Source organism: Hevea brasiliensis, chromosome 6 (assembly GCF_030052815.1).
Source record: "Hevea brasiliensis isolate MT/VB/25A 57/8 chromosome 6, ASM3005281v1, whole genome shotgun sequence".
NCBI classification, from domain to species: Eukaryota; Viridiplantae; Streptophyta; class Magnoliopsida; order Malpighiales; family Euphorbiaceae; genus Hevea; species Hevea brasiliensis.
The window spans coordinates 63,215,727-63,229,791 of record NC_079498.1 but is presented as its reverse complement, the minus strand read 5'-3'; the positions used below and the strand labels follow the sequence as shown (position 1 = coordinate 63,229,791).

Genomic DNA, 14,065 nt, shown 5'->3' with positions numbered 1-14,065 from the left:
GTGACGCAAGTGAGAGGCGACGCCTCTTCACAGCAACGATAAGTTTTTTTTTTTTTTAAATTAAAAAAAAAACCTAACACTTACTTACCTAATGCAACCACACCACTCCCTCAGCATAGCCGCTTTTCCTCAACCTCACGAAGACAGCGGAGCATCGCAGACACCTCAACCTCACATCTCTTCCTCGACTTCAAGACGACAGGGACGGATCATCGGGGTTCTTCCTTTCGAGACAGAACAGGTACGCCACTACGCTCTCTCTCTTTTCTTCTTCTTCTTCTTCTTCTTCTTCTTCTTCTTCTTTCTTCCTCGCTCCGATCTCTCTCTCTCACGAGTCACGACTTCTTCTTCTTCTTTCTTTCAGAGATCGATCTCTCTCTCACCACTTTTCTTCTTTCTTGCGTAATGTTTTTTATTTTTCTTTTTTTCCCCCCTCACCTCTCCTTCTTCTTTTAGCAGTGAGCAGTCCCTTTTTATTTTTTCTTTTTTTTTTCCTTCTCCTCCTTATTATTAATTAGTTATTATTAATTAATTGTTTATTTGTTAATTTAATTATTTTATTTTTTATTCTTGTTAATTAATTATTTAAAATTTATGAGTATTGGTAAATTGATTATTTTACTTTGTATTCTTGTTTAATTAGTTGATTAATTAATATGGGTATTGTTGATTTGTTGGTAATTAGTTTAATTTTTATTTGTTATTCTTGTTAATTTAATTAGTTTTACTTTTTACCTTGTTAATTAGACATTATTTGTTAATTAATTATTTATTTTATATAGATATTATTAATTTATTGTTATTTTGATTTTTTATCTTCTTATTATTGTTAATTAATTGTTTAATTTATATGGTTATTGTTAATTTGTAATTTAATTAGTCTACCTTTTACTTGTTATTCTTATTAATTAGTTTTAGTTTGATTAATTTTGTTTTTTTCTTGTTAATTAAATATTAGATGTTTATTTTATATGGGTATTATTAATTTATTATTAATTTGAATATTTTCTTTTTGTTCTTGATAAGTAATTGTGTAATTTATATGGACATTATTACTTTGTTGTTAATTAGTTTACTTTTTACTTCTTATTATTGTTAATTAGTTGTTAGATTAATTAGTTTTACTTTTGTCTTGTTAATTAGACATTAGTTGTTCATTAGTTGTTTATTTTATATGGTATTATTAATTTATTATTAATTTGATGATTTTACATTTTGTTCTTATTAATTAATTGTTTAATTTATATGGGCATTATTAATTTGTTGTTAATTAGTTTACTGTTTTACTTTTTACTTATCATTCTTGTTAATTACTTATTTAATTTATATTGGGTATTATTAATTTGTTGTTAATTTATTTATTTATTTATTCTTGTTAATTTTTTTGTTAGATTATAAATGGGTGATAATAAGAATAATACATATGGATCTTCTACTAGTAGTAGAAGAACAGACCCAGGATGGGCACATGTGATTCAAGTTAGTGAAAATGATACCAATGATCTTCAATGCATGTACTGTATGAAAGTTTATAAAGGAGGAATTAATAGAATCAAGCAACATCTTGCTGGAGGTTACAAAAAAGTAGTTCGGTGTTCAAAATGTCCAGAAGATGTAAGGAACCAAATGCAGGAATTCATTGCTAAAAAAAGAGAGCAAAAATCAATTATGAATATGGAAAGACCACATGAATTTGATGATGTTGAAGTGTTGGGATTAGATGAAAATGAGGAAGAGGAAGAGTTGATGCAAGAAATTGGCAGTGAAAGAAGAAGGCAAGTACTGGAGTTTACAGGTACTAGTGCTTCAAAAAAACCAAAAGTTTTACCACCACAAAGTAGTACAGGGCCTATTAACTATTATTTTTCCCCTAGACCTACTGTTATGGGAAAAAATATGAGGCAAACTACCATTGATGAAAATAGTCTAGCTAAAAAGGAGTTAAGGGAGCGTGCTTGTGTTGCCATAGCACGATGGATGTATGATGTAGGAATAGCTTTTAATGCTGTGAATTATGATAGCTTTGGGGAAATGATTCGAGCAATTGGAAATTATGGGAGAGAAATGAAACCTCCAAGTTTTTATGAGGTTAGAGTTCGGTTACTTAACAAAGAAGTGCAAATCATAAATGATCTTCTCGAGTCTCATAAAGAAGAATGGGAAAATTATGGATGTCCATTGATGTGTGATGGATGGACAGATAGAAAAGGGATAACCTTCATTAATTTCTTGGCTAATAGTCCAAAGGGAAGTGTATTTATTAAATCAGTTGATGCAAGTGATAAATCAAAGACAGCGGCATTATTGGCTAGTTTGATTGAGAAAGAATTGATAGAAATTGGTCCTAAAAAAGTGGTTCAAGTTGTTACAGATAATGCATCAAATAATGTTGTAGCAGGTAAAATTTTTTTATTTAATTTTTTCTATTACTAAAAAAAAATATCATTTTATTTTTATTATTAATGGAATGAATTTTTCTACTTGTTTATGACAGGGAGAATATTGGAAGCAAATTTTCCTCATCTATACTGGACTCCATGTGCAGCCCATTGTATAGATTTGATGTTGGAGGATATCTTTAAGATCCATGTTTTCAAAGAAACATTCCGCAAAGCTGTTGAGCTTATTGGTTTCATATATGGCTCTTCAGGAGTTCTAGATATGTTGCGAAAGTTTACTAATGGAGTAGAATTGCTAAGGCCAGGACAAACTAGATTTGCTACTGCTTTTATTACACTGGGAAGGATTCATCTTCAGAAAGCCAACATTAGAAAAATCTTTACTTCGGAAAGTTGGACAACTAGTAAATGGGCTAAAGAGGTGAAAGGCAGAAAGTGTGAAAGGACGGTTTTGAGTCCTGCCTACTGGAATCATGTTGTTTATGCTCTTAAGGTTTCCGGTCCTCTTGTTCGTGTGCTTCGACTTGTTGATAATGAAAAAAAACCAACTATGGGATATATTTATGAAGCCATGGATAGGGCTAAAGAAGCCATTGCCAACTCACTCAATGGCAATGAAGAGAAATACAAGAGCATTTTTGAGATTATTGATGCAAGATGGTCACTTCAATTGCATCGTCCTTTGCATGCTGCTGGATACTTTTTGAATACTGAATTTTTTATCCAAATAAGATGAGAATTGAATCTGATGAAGAGGTCAATACAGGATTGCTTTCGTGCATTCATAAAATGGAAAAAAAATTCAGCAAAAGTTGACATGATTCTTGATGAAATTGAGAGATACAAGGCAGCTGCAGGGACCTTTGGTTTTCCTTCTGCTATTAGAGGAAGAACAACCAAATCTCCAGGTTATTAATTTAATTCTTATTAATTTTTCATTTTTCTCATTTATTAATTTATATAATGAATTTAACAATCATTGGTTCTATATTTTAATAGCTGCTTGATGGAAAACATATGGTTCTTCAACTCCAAACCTACAAAAGTTTGCTGTAAAGGTTCTGAGTCTCACATGTAGTGCAAGTGGTTGCGAAAGAAATTGGAGTGTATTTGAGCATGTAAGTAACATATATATATATATATATATATTTCTTAATTTGTTATTTTATCTTGAGCCTTTTGAGTATAAAGTTTAACTTATTTGTTACTGTAAAATAAATGACAGTTCATAGTAAGAAAAGAAATCGGCTATTTCAAGAACGCTTGGACAATTTGGTATATGTGAAGTACAATAGAGCGTTGCTACGCCTTTTGGGGATATCACAACACCTGTTGATTTGGCAAATATTGATGAAAGTAATAAGTGGTTGCTTGGTGAATTAGAAAAAGGCAATGGGGATGATGATGATGATGATTCTCTTGTTTTCATGAATGACGTGTTGACCTGGGGTGATGTTGGTAGAGCAGCTGGAGTTTCTGAATCTTGTTATGAATCGAGATCGGCTGCAAGATCAACACCAATTGAAACTCCATCATTTCGAAGGCCTCGTGCAATGAGAGGTGCATCCTCTTAGCAAGTTGATGATGATGAAGAGGAGGAAGAATTTGTGATGGCCGTTGTTGAAAATGAAGACGATTTTGGAAATCTTGATGATGAGTAGTTTTAGTTATAAGTTTTTTATGTACTTCTTGCATTTTGTTTATTATGACTTACAATTTATTTTTATGTATTGAAGTCTGAACTTCTATAATTTACATTTTTTATTATGAGACGTATGATTTGTTTCTAATTTTTTATTTATTATGTATAATTTTATAGCATCACTTTTATCATATACATCTGCTGAAAATTCAGGTATGAACTATTTCTTTTTTTAACATCTCTTATTATTATATGTGTTTTTACTTATGCTATATTTTTTAATTTTACAGTATCATACTTTCACTTGTATCTTATACTTAAGCTGGAAATAAAGGTATGCACTATTTTCAATTTCTCTTATTTTAGATATAAACATAGTGTAAATAATTATTTTTTTTCTTTTTAATATGTTTTTTTACTTATCAACTATTTAAAAGTGTATATATATATATATATATATATATATATATATATATATATATATATATATATATATATATATATAATTTAAACAATTAAGGTTATGGCGCCTTGCTTCAAAAAGGCCCTCGCCTCGCCTCTCGCCTCTCGCCTCTCGCCTAAGGCCATAGAGTACTCTATCACCTTAGTGTCGCCTTTTGCCTTGATAACACTGTTCCCATGAATAAATAAATAATTGATAGAGGAAGGATGAAAACAATATATTACAAGAAAAGTGATGAGACGTTATATGTGTCAAGAGAGAGGACAAAATTAACAAAGCACAACTCTCCAATCACACAGAATGTTGCAAAGATCCCCCTTTAAAATTTACCAGATGTAAAGCACCATAGAAGAGAATATATATGATTTTTATCCCATAACAAATGTATGGGCAAGAATTTATCTTTCATCATCTTTGTTCTAATCAATTACATCAAATCACTATAATATAGCAGTGCATCATAAACAGCCCACCCCTTTTTCATTCCATGAAAGCAAACCCACTGCTTATGTAACATCCTCCCGGTAGCAATTCATACGATCTCATTCATTGACGATGTCGGTCCGGACAGCTAGAACTTCTGAAAAAAATATTTAAACTAAAGTGAGGAACCATAATTAACTCAAATATTGATGAGAAAAATTTAGTAAAAATTTTAGAAATAAAATACAACTAAGTCAAATGAGCCGGTGCCCAAGCGATGGGTAACCCAGAGGGAAGTTGCGGTTCTCGCAACGAGGAGCCCTAGACCCGAGAGAAAATTCATAAATAATTTTTGGGACTCCAGAGAAGGGTCATTGAGGTTCCTATGGCATTAGAATGCCAAGAAAATATTTAGAAAAATTTTTCAATCGGTACAGACAATTTTGACCCGTTAAGCTAAACGGAGGGCATTTTGGTCATTTCGCCTTCAGAGACGATTTTTGGCCGACTTGTCCAGTTGAGTAAATAATTATTATGACATAAAATATAAATTAATGTTGATGAAAAATTAATTTGAAGCTAGTAGAAAAGAAAAGAAAAGAAAATAAGGAAAATTAAAGATAATGACATCACATGATGTCACTCACTTAATCCCAACCAATCACAAGTTAATAAGCATTCTTAAAACACTTAAAAGAGTCAAAATGGACCAAAATAAATCTGCTCTTCTTCTTCTTCTTCCTCCAATACGTGGCTCTCTTCTCCATAGCCTCCATAGAAGTTTCTTTCATCACTTTCATTTTTCCCATGAATTCCAACTACTAAACCCTAAGTCACCTTCATCAAAACTTGTCCATACCTCTTGGGGAAATGTTTGGCAGCCAAGAAAAGGAAAGGAAGTGAAGTTTGAGTTGGGAAAAATCTGCCCTATTCAAGGTTAGTGCACATATATACTCAAAACTCTTTATTTCCATGCTAGAGACTTGAAACAAGTATGAATTTGTAACTTAAATGAACCAAAATTATGTGTATGCCTACTATGATTTTCGGCAGCCCTAAGGAACGAACAATGATGGAGTGTTTTTGATGGTTTTAATGGACTTAGAATGAATTAGAGATTATATTTAAGGTGTATATACACATATATAATGAATGGAAGTGCTTAAGTAGGTGTATGTGTGAATCATAAGGGAAAACTAGGGTTTTGAGAAGTGAAAATTTCACTTGGCTTAGGAAATTATTAGAGAACATTTTAATGGTCAATTAGTGACCATTTTAGGTAAGTTGGCCATAAATTGGACTGAAATGTAGCATGGCAAAGTGAAGGAGCATGCTGCCTTGTGAGTGCAAAGAGGTGATCAAATTTCAGTCCACTTGGACTGCCATAGCTTGGGCTGTGTTGGTCCAATTGGTGTTTGGCAAATTGGACATGAAACTAGGCTTATAATGGCACATTTTTTCTGAAGAAACTCTGCCCAAAAGACCAAAGCAAGAGGACCAAAACTTGGCCCCAATCCGGATACCCTGCAAACAGCCCCTGCAGAAATGACCAAATGAATAGTAACTATTCATTTGGCCATAACTCACTGTAGATATGGTCAATTGACCTGAAATTTTTACAGCAACAAGTTAAGACATAGAAAAACAACTTTTATGAAGAAACCTACCCCAAATTATGACCAGAACCTAATCAAATCATTGAGCAAAGTGAAGTTTACTGTACTGAGATTTCCAGAATTTTCATTTGAGCAGCAATGTTTGGAGGACTATAACTCTCTCTAGAAAACTCGGATTTAGGCGATTATTGAACCGATGGAAACCTAAGGCATAGTAGAACATTTCATATGAAGAAAGTTAGACCAAATTAGGAACTTAACTTGATCAAATTACTGACCAAAGTTTGATCAAAATCTGCCAGAACCCATGATAGCAGCATGAGCGATTGCGTGAGCAAGAAACTTATTTTGGCCATAACTTGAGCTACAAAACTCCAAATGGAGTGATTCAAAAAAAGAAATTCAACTAGACAAAATAAGGAACATTTTCTATGAAGGAAGTTTTGTCAAATTCCAACAGTAAATCGACCAATGAAATAGTGCAACTTCGAAGCACCAAAACCGAAAATTGGCAATTTTGCCAAAATGAACTAAGCTTTGAGAAAGTGACCAAAACCAACAAGTTTTAAATGAAAAATGTAGTATGTTTGAAGTGCCAAAGTCAATGTACATATTTTTTATGCAAAAGTCAACATTTTAGTTGACTAATGAAGTGAATAGTGACATGAAAACTTGAAATAAGCTTGGAAATGGATTTGGTAATTGATTCCAACAAGTTTTAAATGCAAAATGTGGTACATCGGGAGTGTTAAAACCAATGTACCTATTATCTATGCAAAAGTCAACATTTTTGTTGACCAATGAGGTGAATAGTGACACCAAAACTTGAAATTCAAAATTTGAAATTTGAAATGCATCTAGGGGACTTTAAATTGCAATTGGCAATTAATACTAGTAAATGTAAAACTCAAAATGTGGGATCTTGGTGTAATTAGAATTAATATATCCATTAAGTATAAAAAGGTCAACATTTTGGTTGACTAGTATGGTGAATAGTAATCAAAATGATTAGTGAATTAAGATGAAGACCTAGAACCAATTCTAAGCTTAAATGCTTAGAATTGTATGACAAATATGGACTATGCATCCTAGTCAAAATTGTTAAAAAGAAATTTAGGCCATAAATTTGAAATCCATGAAATATTCATGGATTACTTGAAACATGAAAAATAAGTCACCTAATTGATGTGAATAGATAGTTAGGGCATATATGCCCATCACAAATGGGATTCATAAAATATTAGTAACTCAACTTGAAATATAAAATTTGTAATTACATAAGTAGATTCTTGAATGTATAAATGAGAAAGGAAAAATGTTTTGAATACAATGGTACATGTGAACCATTGTTTAGAATTGTGATCAATATGAATAACATAATGAATGGATAAATAAACCATATTAATGTATGAATGAGACATTAGTTCTCATTATTGTAAAGAGGAAAAGTATTTTGAGTACAATGGTATAAAAGGATAATTGATGTGAATTGTGATCATATAAATGATCAAATGAATGTATGAATTATGATTGAAATTTATCATGAAATAATGAAGTCATAAAGCGCAATATATTAAAGAATTTTAAATTATCAAATGCCCTAGTATACCTAACAAGATTGGTTTGGATAGTTTGGCATGCCAATAGGGTATTGTTTTAGCGATCGCGAAAGGCTTTATGCCTGTATTCATGGCTTTATGCCCGTATTCATAGCTTTTATGCCCGTATTCATGGCTTTTATGCCGATTATGTGATATCATGGCCTTTTAGCCATACTGACTGCATACGTGGTAGACGTTCTGCATCCCATGGTATGACGGCCCGAGGCACCGCGGTGTCCAGTGCCAAAGACCCGTTATCGATCGATCGTCTAGTATAGGTTACTTGGCGATCAATTAAAGTATTATTCAATTCAGACTAAGTTAAGTTAAGTATAATGAAAATCGATACAATTAAATTAAGTATTGAATGAATAAGCAAAAGATTAGCAAAAGAAACATAACAAAAATAAATTACAGTAACTGCAGGACTTGAAATACAATACGGATAGAATAAATTATATACCTGCGAGTATTACTGAAAAGTTATAAACTAAGCACTTCCAAAGAGGAACAAACTAGTATATAAGATCATTGATACTAGAAATACCATACCAAATTAAATTGATTCTTGAGTATCTGAATTATCATTTATTTCTTTCTTTACTTGTATATATTATTTCGGTTATATTATTGCACCACTAAGCGAAATGCTTAGTGCGATGGAATTGCTTTCGCGTAGGTACTTGAAGGTAAAACCAGATGGTATCGATTGAGATTTTTGGAGTCGGATCTGCGAAGTGTCGGAAGAGTTCAAGATTGTCACCTCCTCAGCAATGCATGTAGATAGGGCTCATTTTATACATGTTATGTATATTGTTCATTCCTAGCACATTGTAAATTATTTGTATATCTTGTACAAAATAAACTCATGTAATTAACCTATGAATTATGGAAGCTATTCAAAGTAAGTATTTTAGTATGTGAATTGAATTTGAGTTATAATGAGATTATACTTGTGAATATTGAGATATTGAAAATCTAATGAGATTTCTGAGAAATCTGGATACTGCATTGAGATACATTATGTTTGAAAATTTTTGAGACTATTAAGTTTGAGAAATTGAGTATATATTGAAATTGTCTTTGGCAGGTTCAGAAGAACTGTTAGTCCGAATTACAGCCGACACTTTGTCGGATTATCGTTAAAAATTTTTGAAATTTCCAACTTAGTTAGATTTTGATAAAAGTAAAAATAGCCTAAATCTTCAATAAAGTTTTTGAATAAATAAATCAAGGACTGTAATGAAATCAGATAAAATAGAGTGCTCCGGCACACTAAGTGGCATAACTTGCTCGGCTACACTGTAATCGGGTAAGGGATGTCACAGCTTACCTAAAACACTAAATTCCACATTTCAAAGGAATCAAGAGGCAAACCAAAGGAAGAAAAAAAAATAAAAAAAAAAGAGGAGGAGAGACAAGAAGAGTTGGAAGGAACTTAAGAAATGACAGCAAAGGAAAGCAAACATGGCAAAAACTTGTCAAGAATGTGAAGTATTCTTTCTTTGTTTTTGGGAGGATACAATCTTTTATACGGCCAAAAGGAGTCTGGTGCCCAATTTTCAGTAATGATTGATGCATTTTCACACTAGTTCCAAAATGTATAGGCAAAAAAACAATTACAAACCCCTAAACTACAAGTTTCTTTGCTATTGAGTCCTTGCATTGAAGTTGTGTTTGTGTTCTATTGAGCATAAGTAACTATTTTGTGGACACTAAATATGCTATTAAATGTAAGTAATTACTCATAAAGCACATTGACTCTAATTAAAAATGTGATAACATTAATTTATTAACATTTTTTCCTCCCCTTTATTTTCTTTTATTTTCTTTTTTTTCCCCTCAAATTAGCAAATAATAAATAGACTTGTTCATTTCTTTATACACTTCCTCGGAGTGGACTTGCATTAGGTATTTGTATCTAACATTTTATTTTTTGGTTGAATTGCCACTTAATTAGAACCAACTGAGGAGTTGAGTGAGTAAGTAGAACTTTAGTTCAAGGTCTCAATTGCAAAACACACAAAATAGGAGCTTAACTATTTTCGGTAAAATTAAATAAGATGTTACATTTTTCATGTTAGAAGAGCCAAACATCAAAGAAAGATAACAAGTCCCTAATCCTAGAACAAATCTCCTAGATTGCTCCTCCAACGCTCAAAAACTAACTGCCAGAATCTTTTTCGAACTGCACAAAAAGCCAAAAAGGGATATAGGAGGACAAAAGAAAGAGTGAATGCTGGGGCCTTTGTCCTTGGAGCTATAATAAAAAGTCTCAAGAAAGACCATTAAACATAAATGAGGGAGAAGAGATACACCAATAACAGAAGTCCTCCATCCAACCAAAAGCCTTGACACTCGGACTCTATGTGAGACATAAGAATACCTTTTAATTACTATTTTGCCATAAGTTGATTTTCATTGCCCATCAGCAAACAATTTCTGACTATTTATTCTGCATCTACCTTTCTTTCTATTTCTTTTATTTTTTTTAGAAACAAGAAATCCCCAAAAATGAAAATGAAAACCTTGTCTGTGATGATGAACTTACATGCAAAGGCCTCTTTTGCTTGTGGATGCTTGCACTTGTCAGGGTGAACCAGCAAGGACAACTACACATGTTAGAGAAAGAACATATGAATAAGTCCAATAACAATGAGGTAACCAATGATAATCAGGATAATTGATTCAATTCCATTCGGGGAGAGAGGTACCTTACGATACTGCTTCTTTACATCCTCTGGAGATGTTTCAAATGGAAGATTTAAATACTCAAATGGATTTAACTTGAAGCATGAAAGAATCCTAAAGTTTTTGAAATAATTTCACAGGGCCAATAGATTAATTAGATGAGAACAAAATAAGATTTGTGCACAAGGAATGACAATAATTAATCAACCATCATAAATTTTATAAGAAATTTAAAAATTGAAAAAAAGGCAAAAGCATGAAAAGAGAGAGAGAGAAAAAAAAAAAAAATCCCCTTTCATGGCATCCAAAACTCTACACCTAACTCAAGGAAATCGAATTCATTTCAAATGAAGAGAAATGATGGATAAACAAATGCTTCATTACTGAAAACGAATGCCTGAAAAAAGAGAGGTAGACTCTAAAAGAATAGAGCATTTAGTCAAAGAAAAAGTGCGTACAATAGGTTCATTCTCCATTCTTTTTTGACATTATACTCACCATATCTTTCTCCTCTATGAATTAGCTTTTCGAACAGATTATTAAAACTTGATTTAATGAAAATCCATGTTTATTGAATGAATGTTTTCCTGTAGTTAATTTCCTCCTTATTTATATCATATTATGTTCCAGTGCATTCTAGCAAAGTACTTGAACAAATGCATCCATGGTTCAATGTCTACATTCATCCATTCCGAGACTTCCACTCTTAAGTAAACAATAATCCTACCGAAATGACAACTAACATAAAGAAAAATGCCCGTAAAAACTCTCTCTCTCTCTCTCTCTCTCTCACACACACACACACACACATTATAGTATGATTTTTCACTTCCTCATTTGAATATCCATAATTACTTAATTAGAATCAGCCCAAAGCATACATATTCATTCCTGACACCACCTCTAAATCCAAATCATTTCTATAAGTTTGCAATCAAAAGCAATTAAAATCCATAAGAGAACTATAAAATTCAAATTGTGTTCTGGATATAGCATGAAAAACTCAGTTCGATGGAACCCTAATTACAGAACCCATTATACAAACGGAAAAATTAAAACATCACTAGGTATATGAAAACAAAATAAACAAATACAAACGAATAGTACTTCAAATGCACACAGAGAGAGGGAGACCTGGAAACTTCGTTATCTCTCTCGACTTCGCTGACTTCGGCGAAGAAGCTTTTGAGAAGCAAATCCTCCTCTGTGGTTGTGGCTGAGCTTCTGTTTGCCATAGCTGACTTTTGCATATACGCAATCTCTCTCTCTCTCTCTCTCTCTCTCTCTCTCTCTCTCTCTATTGGCTCCACCAAGGATTCCCTTACGAGTTACGTACACAACTCGGGATCCCAAAAAAATCGAAATCTCTGGGGAAAATTGTGCTCTTCAAAAGACAACCCGGGCTAGGAACCGAGTTGACTCGACCAAGTTAGTACTATTAATTTCCCTTTTTTATATTTTACGCTAATAATAATAATTATTATAATAATAAGGGTAATTACAACTTCGTTGATATGTATTGCCATTGTTAACAGGTTGATGATTATATTTTCAGAAACTCATAAAACATTCTTAGTTTTTGCAATTATTGATTATATGATCCTTCCATCCATTTTGAAGTAGATTTCTTGTTAAAAATTGATCGAAGAGGAGAGAAAACTTGTAAAACTCAAAATTTCATTCCCACAATTCACTCTTATATGTCACACCTAGAACCTAATTTCATTTTCACCTTTTACTAACACTATAAAAAAAAATCAGATTTATGATGGACAAATTCGTCACAAAATTAAATTTATGATGAATTTGTAATGAAAAAATTGATGTCAAAATTTTACTTGTCACAAATTTTTAGTGACGAATAAAAAAATCAGTCACAAATTTATGACAGAATTTTGACGAAATGTCTATCAAAATTTTTGACGAATTAAACCGTCTATCACAAAATGTTAGTCGATCAAAATACGAATCCGTCATAAGATTGGGATAGATTAGTGACGAAAAAATCCGTCACAAAAAAATGTCCATCACAAATTTTTTGACTAATTTGTTTGTGACAGAAAGCTTTCCGTCACAAATTTGTAACGGATCAGTCTGTCAAAATTTGTCACAAATTTGTGACCGATTGATCCGTCACAAGTTTGTGACCAATTATAATTAGTCATAAAAATAATTTTTTTCAATTTTTTTGATATTTTAATTTTTTTAATAATAAACAAATAATAATAAATTAAGAATTATTATATTTATATAATTAGTAATAATCTTAAATAAATATAAAAATAAAATTTATAATAATTAGTAAATAAAAATACCATATATTATATAAAAGTATAAAGTTAACTATACGAGTAATAAGTTCAGTTAGCAAATGTATATAAACAATATCAAGCTACAGATTCGGTGTGCTCTGATCATGGGGATCAACAGAATCACTTAAAAGGCGGGATGATAATGCCATTTGTTTCATCATATGCCTCATCTCCTCTTGCATAGAGCGAAACTGCTCTTCACTCTGTTACCTGAGGCGCGATACCTCCTCCTCAATGCGTTGCTAGAGAATTTGCTCTTGATTTTCCCTCATGCGCATGATCTCCTCCTTAATCACTCTAATGTGCTCATTAGCAGCATGATCTGTCACCGTAGCTGTCTTGCGTGAAGTGGCAGAGCTACTGAATGAGTCTGGGTACAAAGTTGAAGCATGAGAGCCCAAACCGTACACTCGCCACTTATTCTCTCTGCCCATAATATCCAATTATAGGCGATTCACATTGATTGAGATCTCCTGTGAATCGTCATCCTGTGAGTTCGAAGTAGCATCAATAGTAGCAGCAGCCACCATAGCCTCCATTTGATCCTGTATATAATTATTAGAGCTAATAATTAATTACAAGTAACAATGAAACTAGGAAAATGAAATTTAAAAATTTTAGTATACAAGCTTAATAATTAAGAAAATTTTGGCAGAGTATACCGTCTGTAATAGGACATATCATACCTACTAATGAAGGCAAAATAATATTCTTGCATATAAAATTGCACTTCCAATATCCTCCTTATACCATCCACTACTACAACATTTATACACAAACACAAGCACTTCCAAAACATTAACAATATAGCTCAACTTATAATAGTCAATCAATAATATTACATTGAATCATATCATTCTTACATTAACTTTGAAAATGAAATACAAATATTAATACATGTGACGCCCCTTACCCGTC

At 32.1% G+C, this 14,065-nt stretch overlaps 1 long non-coding RNA gene and 1 pseudogene across 1 annotated transcript; one reads left to right on the top strand and one right to left on the bottom strand.

Moving 5' to 3' along the window:
* LOC110667275 (uncharacterized) overlaps nt 1–12,070 on the bottom strand; it is a 35,627-nt pseudogene extending 23,557 nt beyond the window's left edge.
* On the top strand, nt 2,391–3,708 carry LOC110640203 (uncharacterized). The gene is made up of 3 exons (XR_009149500.1): nt 2,391–3,307; nt 3,399–3,517; nt 3,632–3,708. It is a non-coding gene; the product is annotated as an uncharacterized LOC110640203 (long non-coding RNA).
* Nucleotides 12,071–14,065: the final 1,995 nt, after the last annotated feature.